The 13,761-nt window shown below is 40.9% G+C and overlaps 1 protein-coding gene across 9 annotated transcripts in view; it reads right to left on the bottom strand.

Moving 5' to 3' along the window:
* RARB (retinoic acid receptor beta) overlaps window positions 1–13,761 on the bottom strand; it is a 331,702-nt gene that overhangs the window by 68,261 nt on the left and 249,680 nt on the right. The gene's annotated exons all lie outside the window — the stretch shown is intronic.

Raw genomic sequence — 13,761 nt, 5'->3', positions numbered from 1 at the left:
TAATCTTTAATGGGAAAGCATTAGCGGTATGCATGTTTCCCATCTATCCCTAGACTTGGAAGAGCTCTTACATCTTTTGCCTCATCTACAACAGGTAACACTTTCAATGTGCAATTCTGCCACAAAAAGATGGGGAAATGCATCAGGACATATGTAAAGAGACAAAAGAATACGAACTGAAGTGAAAATTACATGAACAAGCCTTCTCTTTTTTCCATCAGTAAAAGTAGCACAACTCAGCAACACCTCCTTATCAACCCTCGGATTTGTAACATCAGGAAACCTCTCTGAGAAAAAGCTATTAGATATTATGACCCCATGTCCTTTATTGCCTTAATATTTCTGGATGGTCATTTGTTTTGAACCTGCTGAAGAGCCAGTCATCCCTTTCAGTGAGAGGACATGAAAGCTCTACGATGCAAGATAAGATGTGAACTAGATCTTTTCAAAACATCTGCATTAGTTTTCGGTGATATGCTGTCATCATTCCTCACATTTATTGTAGATGTGCAATACATTTTCATGTTTCACCTAGCTGTTCTGCTGCTTCTCAGATAAATCCCTCTAACTTTTCAACAGATATACAGAAATGACAGAATCTGTGAACTCAGATCTATCCAGAAATATTAGGCACTATCAGCAGAGCTAAATCTCCAGAGTACTAACAGCAGGCCCTAAAGAATATTACTCAATGGAAAATCTTAGACAAGATTTACTGTACATGATATTTTTCAGATTACTGAGATGATACATTTGTATTAAAGCCATGATTCATTGTCAGCTCGTGTACTACAAAATTCACAGAGGGGATCACGGAGCACGATACAACTCCTGATTACTTGGTAGAGAAGGGCCAATTTCTGCCATTTTCGCTTGGGTTAAGCTACTATCAACTTCAAGGACACATTTTTTAGAAGAAAATAAATTCTGAAGTGAAACGTTAAAGGCACTGATTCTAAGCAAAGAAATATCTTTTCAACAGGAACAACTTACTTATATATCTAACAATAATGAGGTTTGCGTGAAAGAACAGAAAAGCAAAATAACGTATGGCTCAATAAATTGTGATTTTAAAACAATGTCCAGAACTATACTTAACAGTTTCAGCATTAAATATGCTGAACCTTGACAAACCAAATATCTACAGCTTCCTACTGAACCGAGCAAACTTTAATGAAGTTTTTTCTTAATGAAGAAAGAAGAGAGAATGATCATTTCTTCTCAGTAGTAATTTTTGGTATTTAAGAGAGACACAGAGTGCTCCATTATTGATTTCTGCACAGTCATCCTGCTTAAATCAATAATCTATTAGTACTTCTAAATTAAAGTTAGATTCATCAAATGCCCTTGAGAGGCCTCAAACAGCCTGCGCATTATTTCATGCTAGCACAAGTATTACAGGGGCTTCCAATCAGTCTATGGAATGATAAAATTTTAGCTTTAAAACTCTAATATCAGCAGACAATGTGTTTCATATTAGCTCATTCAACTCTCCAGTCAGTCTGAAAGGCAGTTTTTAGGCTTCCCATGGGGAAACAAGGTTGTGTCATTCAATAAAACAACTGCACTCCTGCAATCCTTCCCTGATTTCGGTTTGGGAAAAGCAGTCTTTGAGGAATAATGCTGACACACTTCAGCATTTTTGTGGATTTCATTCTACACAAGCACCAGCATCCAACAGCAGTGTTCACACCGCGAGCCACATGTACAACACAGGTCTGTCAAGCACTGGCCAAGCACCAGCAACTTGGGATGCTCAGAAGAGGTTAAGCAAACAGCTCAGTTAATAAAGAAAGAAAGAAAGAGTAGGCAGCAACTGAAGATTTGAAGGTGCCGCTACAGATTTAATTTTTTTCTGGACAATTCGAAAAGATATGCGTGAGTAAAAAAAGTCAGTACAAACCAGAACACCTTCCCCAAAACACTCAGATATATATGCTACTGGAAAAGCTCGATCTATTCTTTGTAATAGTTGTGTCAGATGAACAACCGTCTAGAGGTTGAGTTTTTGCAGGAAAACCACGTTTGGGAACTTGCGTTCATAGGCAAAGTGTGTGGAGAGCTTTCTGGAGCAGGATCCAACTCAGGTTAGACAAGCCCTACACTCCTAGCCCAGCTTCTGACTCACTAGTCTTCCTTGGATTTAGCCTTTTAAACTCCTTATTTGAAAATGTATGTACTGCAATTCAAGCTTACTGAGTTTAAAGCCCTGTTTTTGTATCACACAGGTGAAGAACAACAGCAGAACCTGTTCTCATCTATGCAGGCCTGTGTATGGAAGCTAAAAAAAACCAGGGCGGGCGGGCACAGCTGACATTTCCAAGAAGGAATTTTTAAAGTAACCTTAAAATTTCGGGAACAATTCAGTCAAAGCAACTCCTTTCAACATCCTGCTGTCTCGTCTTGCGGGATGTGACACGATTCACCTGAGAAAACAGAGCCTCGGTGCAGTCACAGGACACCTGAATGCTGCTTAAGCACACAGGGACCCTCAAACAATAGGTCATTTCACAATTCCTAAGATGTCTGAAATATTTCGAAAGGTTAGATAAAGTAGCAGATAAGATCTTGAAAAGCACAGCGTGCTTTGTGAGAGCTAATTTACTGCCAGCTAAACCATGTTGACAGATAGAGGTATTTCACTTGGTGACCAGCTAGAAGCAGGCATTATGAAATGCCTTTCGTTTCACTAGGAACCTAGATTATTAAGCTTGTATGTTAATGCACACTTTGGACAGTGGAGTCTTAAAAGAATAAGAAGTTGTAAAGCAAATGGCATTTCCTGGATCGCCTCAAGGGAATTGTGAATACTGAGCTCAGGGTCCCTGGTGGGAAGCAGCAATTTCAGCTAATTAGGGTGAATAGCAAAGTGTTGCATTTGGTCAAAACATTCTGTTAACCCTCATTTTTGTTGGCACCAACAAGAGTCTGGATTTTTTGCCTTTTTTTTTTTTTTTTTTTTTTTTTATGAATTCACTGCAGGAGTGCAAGGCACACAGCTCACATACATTAGGCAGAAAGTCAAAGGAAACGCCAAAGTTCAACTAAAGTACAAGTAATTAGAACCAGATTCTCTGCTGCTTGTATGTGTGCATTTGATTGTAGAAGTTATTTATAAGCCTCCAAACATTTGAAAAAATAACTATATACTGTAGATCATTTAATTTTTATGTCTAGTCTAGAAAAAAAAAGTCTGCTTTTAATCATCTTCCAGGAAAGAGCCAGGAACTGGGAAAGTGGGTCTCAATTGTTTCAATACAAATTTCTCTCTTTCATGTGCCACATAAAACTATACTATAAAATTAAATCCAAAATATCGTTGACTCGACCCCCGCCCCGTTTTTTCTTTCTTTTTTTTTTTTTTAATAAAAAACCTCTTTGAATTTGTCATGCTTAAATAGTTTGCATTGTTACGAGTTTTTTTGTTTTTTTTTTTAAACTGTTGTTTGGAAGACAGACAAGGGGGAAAAAAAGTGCGAGAGAAAGAAAACATTATGGTGGAGCCTTGCCAGCCTTGACTTAGTAACCTGGCCATGACCCTCCAGCGAGTGTGTGTTTGACCCGGTCACACATGGCTCTGGCTGCAGACTGTTGCTGGGTTATACGGCCCAGATATTTTTACCATATACACAACAGGTGCGGATCAGAGACAACAAAAAGGCGAAAAACAAAGTCTTTGCTTTGCGTGAAGACCCTGATTTTCTCCCTTTCAAAGATAACGACAAAAGCAAAGAAGTCGGGATACTATTTCAGTTATTGACATCTCCGTGCTCGATCGCTACTCTGCGCCAGGATTTACGACGGATTTGCTGCATGGAGGTTGAGTGGGCTGAGGGCAGGAAGAAAGAGGAAAAGGCTCAGGGGAAACAACACGCCAAATGTTAATCAACTTGCATTGAATTACCGAACTGTAACATCCGAACCGCTATCAAAAACCTTTCCCTCACAGGGCTGGGTATGTATTGAGGTGGAGGAAGGAATGTTTTTTGTTAGCATGAGCACAGCATACCTGGATTAAAACACAGGCTGCCGTGATAGCTCCAGATTGAGTATTGCTATCGGGATTTTCAGAAGTACTTGTGAAAATATGTCCTCCATTTTAGTGTTACCTTTTTAACACTCCTGTCCCGCTAGCTGCACACATCTGTCTTAAGACCATGGTGTTACGTAAGTTATTGTATTTAATTCCTTATTACAATTTTTCCAGCTTTAATTTTAATCAAGCTATAGTTCAACTCTACAAGACTGTCTAGGTCTTAAAAGAAAAAAAAGCATGATTTGGCCTTGAAAACAAAAACAAACAAACAAAAAACCAAACACAAACCCAAAATCAACCCTCTATGTCTTCAGGTTTGCTTTTACTATGAAAAAGGGACTTTTTCAACAGGAACATCAAAAAACTACGCTTTATGATCTGGCTTATACTTGGGGGTGCCCAATCCCAAATGATCTCTTTCTATTACCTGAAAAGCTTAAAGAGTGTCCCACAGACTTTTACTGCGCACAGTTTGGGATTCCTACAGCAGATTTCAAAAACAACAAAACTTACACGAAGTAGAGGTTAAGGAGATCAGAAGTCCAAGCTGCATGCCCTTACTAATGGGCAAACTGCACACAAGGTCGCCTCGAAGGTGCCTCGGCCGAGGTCATTTTCAGAGCCATGCCTATGGCACAGGCTCCTGCTGCCAACAGCTATCTCAGACAAGGTGCAAGCCCTGATACTTGGCAGAAGTCTCTAAAGCTGAAGTGCTTTTGCTGTTAGGACTTTTGTCAGTAAAAAAAAAGCAATATGGACAGCTGGCTTCTGTCCAGCCACAGCTGGGAGAAGAGTGGGCCTGCTGAACTCTGTCCTCTGCCTCGCGAGCAGAAGAAGTAGTTAAGCACACACTTTGCTCTGATATTCTTACCCTAATGAAGCTCTAACTACAAATTTGGCCGTGCTCCACCTAAGACACGCATACAACCAAGAAAGTATTTTCTTGCCCCTACCCTTCCTTCTGCATCTTGTGCATTTAGACCAGGCTGTTTTGGGCCAGGCCATCACTTGGTCACTGCTCCACTGATGATGCATGTAGGATCAGGATTTCCTTTCTTCAGCCATTTTGCATCTTGTGTGTTTAGACTGTAGGCTATTTTGGGCAGGGTCTCAGAATAAGCTGTATGGTAACCAGCGCTGCAGGACCTTCAAGCGCTACTCCAATGCAAATAATAGGATGATGGTGATCTTGCCAAGTCAAAAGATGTTTGAAAGAATGAACCTTGAAAAGCATCCATAACCTTGAGGGGAGTCATTACTTGCAAAGCAGGTCCTCGGAACGCTTTCATTTGAACTATTTTAGCATTTCAGTGCTAAAATGCAGAGTAACTTCCAAGGAGGAGTCTAAAAAAGCAGTTTCTTCCGATTCAGCAAATGCATTTGCTGCATGTATGCAAAGTCATATTTACAAACTTGAGTGCCAGAAGAAGTGTTCACGCCCCTCTACTGCATCTCCTCCAGTTCAGAGCTGGGAGTGAGATGCATCATATTCCTTCATGCCTTTCATCAACAAAATTGCCAGGTTTCAGTTGCAAATGTGTAATGTTAACCAGCAGAGTCATGTAACAAAAGTAAGAGGAGTCAGCGGATACTGGCCTCAGCCATATGACAACAGTACAGCCCGCTGATGCCTTTGTTCCTATCAGGTGATAATGGCCAGAACATGAATATTCAACATCTTACTACCAGCACAGATAGCAGAGCTATCCAGATTTGTTTGCTGTAAATTAGAAGCCACCAGCATCTATCATTTGTTTATCCTTTTGCTCTAGTCTAACACTACTTCTGTTCCACAGCAGCTTACTGACTTTTTCACTCACAGCACAGATTCATTATTCCCACAAATATCCTCTCTTGGTTGCCCAGTGGGTGGTTTTTTTTTTGCAATATCCTTTTCTGTTACACCAAAAACAGTCTGGTCTCTTAATTAATCCATTTGTTAAGCATGCAAATTGCGTTAACCTGACTTTACAGTGCCGTTCATTAACAGGCTGAAGGGGGCCCACCTGCCAGCACGTCTTCCCAAGCGACATTCTTGCCCAGATCACAGGTTCCTGCCCCTCTGAACGACTCTCCTCGGGCCCCACTGCCCCTGCCATGCACTCACAGGCACGCAGCACAGTCCGCAGTGCTCTGACCCTGCCATATTTAGCGGCAAAGACCCTGCTCTGTTCTACCTATCTGATCTGTGAGCACGGTCTCTGCTACTCCAGTACTTGAATATCCCACGAGCACTCGTATTTTTATCTTCATAACACCCAAGTGAGATAAGGGAAGGGCTATTCTTCTTACTTTGGAGATGGGAAGCAGAAGCACTGACAGCCTAAGAGCTTGATTAGCCTAGGTCTTAAGTTCCTAGAAAATGCAGGCAGGACCCAACTGGGATTGTCAACAGCAAACAAGAACCTAACTAACCGTAGCTCTAGCACTGTCTAGAAAACATAGCCTTAGGTCTTGCCCCAAGTTACACACGGGATACATGACAGAGCAGGGAACTTGATTAAATCTGTGCTCAGTACCTCTAACATGGATGTTATGAAGCATTCCCCACTTAGCAGGTCTAGGCACGCATCCCACTCAGCAGCCAGCTGCAAAACGGGCCAAGGTTAGGTGCCTCTTGTCCTCAAGAGCCATCACTGCTGATGGCAGGAGACTCGGAAGGACTGCTGGAAGGCTCATCTACTTTTTCTGATTTCTACAGCCAGCTAATAACTGACTTTCTACAAAACCACCCCACCATACAATCATTTAGACAGGAATGTCCCAACAGACAATCAGCCTGTCCTTAGAGAATCAGCATGGCTGAGGTAGGAAGGGGCCTCCGAAGCCATCTGGGCCACCCTCCTGCTCAAGCAGCACCACCTCGAGCAGGTTGCACAGGACCATGTCCAGATGGCTTTGGAGTATCTCCAAAGAGGGAGACATTGCAACCTCTCTGGACAACCTGCTCCATTGCTCAGTCACCCTCTTAGTAAGTGTTTCTTGATGTTCAGATGGCACCTCCTGTGTTTGTCTGTGCCCTTAGCCTGATTCCTCTCCTGAAGGTGACTGAGCAACACCCATGCTCATGGGTGCTGCGTCCCACACAAGCATAAGCAAGGCTAGAAACCGCCACAAAAATCTCTACACATGGCTATACTGCCCAAGCCACTGGAGACTCACATACCACCAAGATGGAAGCCTGAATCTACCAGGATAGCAGTTAAGAAAGCTGTCTTACATATTGAGAACATCTGATCTGGACATCACCAAAACCAAGTCTGAGTCAAATACTCAGAGGAGTAACATCTACTCCAGAGCTCCCTGGTTTGCAATGCCTGGCTCTTAAGCCCCAGCTCCACTAAAAAAACCTGGAGAAGTGCGTATGACCAGTGCAGGAGATTTATGTACGCCTGACCGTTTCAAAGAAAACGATACTGTTTGGGGGGCTGGGTTTGTTAGCATTTGTATCAGCACAGCGGTTCTACATTTGGGTTTATGCGTATGAGTAGCTAGAGAGACACGTTTACACTTGAGCAAATGTGGAAGGTGGAAGCTTGCCGTGATTAATTGTGTTAGAGACGAGAACTGCGTCTGGTTATACCGGTGTTACTCTCAGGACAGACTTAATGATGCGCTAGAAACTGAGAGCAGGAGCGTCTTTCGCTAAATAAATGGTCAGGCAGGCACCGCGAGGTGTTTCTGAGGGAGCTGGGGTGAAAGTAAATGTACAGGCAGGATGGCCGGAGGGTTTGGCAGGCAGGGCAGAGTTTGCAGGGCAGCGGCTCATCACTTAGTATTAGGAGCCTACCTTCAAAGTGAAAACATGTTACATGAAAAAAATAAATCGTATGGAAAACTGAAGAAAAACATCCGAAAGATGCTAGCTCCGTGTTTTTTTCAGGTCGGTGATTTTCTGCCTGGCCACTACCATGCAAAACTCCATCCATCTTGAGTGAAATTTTCACATGACTGCAAAACTGAAAAATAGGATCTTCTTTATCAAAGAATATCATGCTACCATTTGTGTGAATGTAGATTTTCCTTTGAAAAAGAAGTTTTCTTACAATTCAAGCCCTGTTTGTTTTGCCAGTGAATTTCCAAGGTCAGATCCTCATCCGGAACAAAGTGGCACAGGCAAAGTAGCCACACCAGTTTACAGAGGATGAGGACTCCAGCTTCTTTATTCTTTATTTATGAAAACTGAGCCTATTTCTGTGGCCTGCTGACACTACCGTGGTGTCACAAATTCAGCACGCTTTCCCCATGGGATCGCTAATAAGAAAAAAGTCACGTGAGGGACAAAACATTTAAAAATGAAAGACGTGCGATTCTATTTTCAGATCTGTTTTATGACTCCACCAATTCCAAAAAAGACCCTTGATTTGTAAACATATAAATGGGAGAAAACTCAGATTGAGTCTCTTCAGTAATAAATAAAAATTGCAAGGATAACGACATTGTTACTGTAATCACCATACACATTCAGATATTTCACTAAGTCATAAAGTCTCCATTTATATTTATTAAATGTTTTACTGTACTTTGAGTGCTTTTCTTTTATCTTCAAATCTTTTCAAGCATCCAAACAGAATAATCCCGAGTATTATACTAAAGGAATGAAGGAATGATTTTATTCTTCAAAACTAGTCTCCTACTCAAGTTGGTAGTAGTTTTCAGTACTACTATGTCTGCCAATTTTTTATTTTTTTTATTTCCTATGTATTCAGCATGTTCTTATGACACTATTTATCATGACTTTTTGCTGTGGCTTGAATCCAGCAAGAAAATGAGTGTTTTCATATCTTTAATCATGTACTACTATTATACAGTTGTTCAGCACCACATGGACAAAATGAAACTGTTGTGCTCTATTTGGAAACGCACTAAAACTGCCTGGCTACGCAGTGTTTTACATGTAATTTTATTTCTCAAACTTTAGGACCATTAATTCAGGACATTTTCATCTTTAGGTATTTTTAGATCTTAAAATTAATAGAGTGGCTCAACAACAGCCAATTCAGCGATCAAAACTACTTCAAGTAAGTACAGGAGCAGTTAAAATGCCTATCATGCCAATTAATTTGTATTACAGCCACACTGCTGGATAGCACTAATTGATTTATATACCCTCCTTTCTATTCCCATTTACAAGGGCAATTATGAACTCCATCACATATGTTTAAATGGGTTACATTAGAATAATATCTAGAAGCTGGACCGCTGAGCTTAAAGTCTTTAAGAACAGGTAAATTCTTCTTTAATGGGTATGTTATCAATCCACTGCAAACAGCCTGTAACCTTTAAGGCACACAGACACAGTACTAATATTTCAATTTTCATGGGCAGTTTGGGGTTGACTCCAATGATGAGCTCAAACGCTATTTTTAATTGTTTTAAAAACTGCATATTATAGGCAGCAATAAACACTTACAAATTATACCAGCCACTGCTCTCTCCAAAGCATGGTTTCTATAAACAAGTTGAAATGCATACATCTGTAAATAATAAGTATAAGTATGCTGAATTTAATGAATAAGGGCACTAAAAGAAATTGAACAGTAGGGGTTCAGCAATTAGAGTAACTGCCCATTTTATTAAAAATGTATTGTTTCCAGCTTTCACTTTAGAAGGCTTTTATTGCTCTGCTAATTCTGAGTTTTGATTTCCTTAGAAAAGGAGGCCTCCTCTTTATTTTCCTTGACAGCCCCCTGTCACACAGTCACTTGCCTTTTTTTTACAAGGCAACAGACAATTGTTAAGCTTATCTCATTGCTCGGGATCTCACTCCAGGGCCCTCGCTGCAGACTTTTTTGGCATCATGCCGCTCAGAGGTATGTTTTTCGTTGAGTAATGAAATCTGCTGAACCAGCAACCCCCAGACAGCCTCCCCCAGCCCCTTTCTAGGGCTGGAGCTCACCAACCCTCCCGCAGAGCAGAGGGAAGAGCATGTGTCCGGCTTCCCAGCGATGCCTCTGCAAAAACAGGGCCATTTGCTGAGGCTGGCAAGGCTCGGGGCTGCGAAATGGAGCCGTGCATTTCCTCCTGCCGTGGAGCAGCAGCCTCCTGCAGAGGAGAAGGCAGCAAACCGGGAGGGAAAACCTCCTACCTTCTTAGAAAGGCAGCTTCCTACACCTAGCCCGTGTCCCAGGGAACGTCGCCCGTGCCCCCAGTACTATTGCAGGGAATCTCTGGGGCTCCTGCGCTTGTACAGATGTATTACATTCGTGTAGCTCACCTCCCTAGTAAGTGTTAAGACTGCATAAGACTATTTTTAACACTAGCCTAATTGCACCCACATTGCTACACTGCTACAGCTGTGGGGGTTTAATTAAAACAATACATTATTTCCATTTAGACATGACATAATAACAGTAAAAAAACGGCTTTCATCACTTGGGCTTATCTGCAACAAGAAGGGCAGGCAGCCCAAATCTTAACCTTTCTGACATCCTCGAGCGCACATACACACACGGCATCTGAGACCAAAACAGGGCCAAACTCTCTTCTCCTTTGTCCCTTCAACGTGCCAGATGAGGTCGGAGCACTCCTAGGAGCAGCACACCTCAACATTTCCCATGCTGACGTTAAGAAATCTGAGTTCACAGGGGATATTTAAAAACTGAGAACCACCAGTATCTTTTGAGGGATGTGCAAATAAAATACACAGTTTATCGAGCTGCAATGCTTGCCTGAACGGAATTGCAGTATTTCTGAACTGAATACCTGCTAGACAAAAGATGGTAACATAGTAGGGAAGATACCATGAAAACCTAAGCACCAGATTTCGTTTTGTAAATCCACATCCTTGTCACTGTGCCTACGTAATATTTTATATCTATCTCTTTAGATGTTTATGGGTGCAATTTACTTTCCCTTGGTGCACTTAACCTGGCAAGTATCACTACGCCCTTTTCTCAGTAGGTGCAGGAGGAACAGAAAGCTGGGAAGGAGCTCGGTGTCCTAGAGCAAAGCGGTAGCAACGCTGCAGCTGTGGCTAAGAGCAGATCTCTGCCCCCTGCCTAGAGGACCAAAGATCAGTACAAGAAGGCATTCACAAGAGACTAGAGACAAGATGAGCACCGTGACTGGAGAGCACGTTTTCCAACACTGTTCTCTGACTCTCTACCTGCAGTGGATTTTCCTGTTAATCCCTCGGAGTGATGAATGCTCATAATTTTATCTCTATGTCATCTGTCAGTACGATTCTCACTTGGAAGAGAAAAAAATGTGCACACACTGTACTGCAGACAAACAGATACGTGCTAGCAGTATTTCCTAGTCAGCTGGTGTTTCTTATTCAACATCTACTTTTTTTTTTTTTTTTTACCCAGCTACCCTGCTCATGTTTTACAGCACTATTCCAGCCATACAAACAAGGAAGATGTCAACTGCACTTTATACAGAATATGACATAAAGGAAATATTTCAAAAGAGGAAATACTCCAAAGAGCTGGACAAGCAGCATTCAGTCCTGATCTAGTAACAAATTCAACACCTGAAGTCCCAAGAAACTTAAGGCAAAGCTTATGTTTTGAAAAAGGGAAATTATTTTTTTCAAGTGAGATTCAGTTCTAGAAGATCTTTGATGACTGTGGTTTAATCATTTTGCAATGTCTATAATATGATTATCTGATATAATACATATGCATATAAGCATGTTTCACAAAATATGCATTCTTTATGGAAAAAACTTTTCTTGCCATATTTGAGAGATTTGGGCCACCATTTTGTGTAGAAATGAAGCTTATTTGTACAAACGCTTTTCAGTTGTCACAGTTGGAAAGACATGTTACTAAGTGTAAATTCTTTCAGTGCCACCTTCCCGAATTTGCTGAAGGACAGCTTTAGGTCCCAGCTGACACTGAAATATTTCTGAAGCCACAGCAAAACATAATTGACAATACACCAAGGCTACTCAAAAAATTGAGGACAGCGGTGAGACTGTCTGTAAGACTATCTATTTCGCTTTAAGGTCCAGAAAACCTCTGACCTACGGCACTAGTAATTCATGGAGTAACTGTGACAAGGCAGAGCAGCCATTTTAAGGGATTAGTACACTGTTAGTACAGCACAGGGTTGTTAGTTAGAAATCATTCACAGTGTAAGTTCAGTGTGCTTTTTCTTCACTTCCTTTTCTCCGCCCGGATCTCGTATAGTCTCTCATTACACACATATCTCTTGGAAATTCAGGGAAATTACTGGTGCTTTTTCCACACATTAACCTACCAGATATGTCATCCAAGGAGCTTACTACTACTACTACTACTACTACTACAAAGAGTAAACTGTGAAACCAAGAGAGGCTCTTTGAAAAACTGCTCTCTGGCCAATTTACCCTGGGACCAAGCACTACGGGCAGTCACAGCGTATGGGCAGCCCCGGCGAGGACACGGGCACGTTGCGGAGAACTCCCCCATCGCCCAGGCAGAGGGGACACCCCGCTGTTTCATGGCATCCCCGGCATTTGCAAACCAGTTTGTCTGATCACTAAGTTGTATTGTTTCCTCAGATAAGCAGGGCCCCAGTGAACAATTAAAGCTTTCAATAAATAATCTGTAAGCACATTCATTTGATTTACTGTTATTTGATACAGCAGTTAGTTTCAATGGGGCAGTTACTATTGATCACATAAAGTACTACAGACAAACATGAAACACTTCCAGAACTCCATGGATTATTACTCTTTATCTGCCACTCATCTGGCTTACTTGGAATGGTTGCAAAATTTAAAATCAATAACAACAATTAGTGTTCAGTATACTCTCAGGAATGAATCATGTGAAATATGTTTTGTTACAAAAATGAAATGTTGGAGAGCATACAAACATGAGAGACTCTTGCAAGCAGCAAAACTCTAAAAATCGTTTTTCCTGGTATCATAAAGCGTTGGACACAGGGGGTAAAGAAAAGAAAGAATATGGGTATTGTAAATGCACCTGCAAGCATACACACAATTATAACGGGGCACTGGCAAGATTTTCAAAACAAATTGAAGCAATTTAAGAATACAACTTTCAACTAAGTGATGAGACAGAGGCACCATTTTTTTCCGTAGAAAATTCCATGATAAGGCCTACAATGTCACAATCACTTGACCTCTAAAGGAGTTTGGGTTGCTAATGATGGCAGGGCTTGATCCTGTGTAGGGAAATGAAGATATATCAAATGGTCTGATTCATCTTCCCACTAGCTTTTACTGAAGAGACTAACAGAGACACGAAAAGCTATCAAAATGTAAGAAATGAAAACAAAATGAAATTAATAAAGCTGGAAATTGATTGTAAGTGATTTACATAGGAAAACACCTTTTAGCTTCAGATTCATATAAATTAGTCGTGAATCTAATGAAATGCATGGAAATAACAGTATTTTGAGATCTCTGCTAGAGTAATAATTCTGGATAATTAAAATGCAAAGCAATAAGAGAAATGTTTTATCATTAAACTGTAACCAGAGCTCTGTGTGAAATCATCCATTCAGAAGACTTGTTTTTCATCAATTATTTGTTATTTATCTGATGTAAATATAAGAAGGTCTAATTAAAATGTATGACTCCTTATGCAGCTTCTTGTCATTAAGACCAATGAAAGCATTCTGAAGACCATAATGAAATAATTATGTTTGCCTTTAAGAATCCTCTTCAACAACACATGGCAGTACTACACTAAATTAAAACATCAGGAACTAAATTTCTCTTGCATCTATTTCCATTTTCACTAATTATACCCCCAAGCTTTCCAATA

The sequence above is a fragment of the Cygnus atratus genome, chromosome 2, assembly GCF_013377495.2.
Source record: "Cygnus atratus isolate AKBS03 ecotype Queensland, Australia chromosome 2, CAtr_DNAZoo_HiC_assembly, whole genome shotgun sequence".
Lineage (NCBI taxonomy): Eukaryota > Metazoa > Chordata > Aves > Anseriformes > Anatidae > Cygnus > Cygnus atratus.
This window is presented reverse-complemented; position numbering and strand designations above follow the sequence as displayed.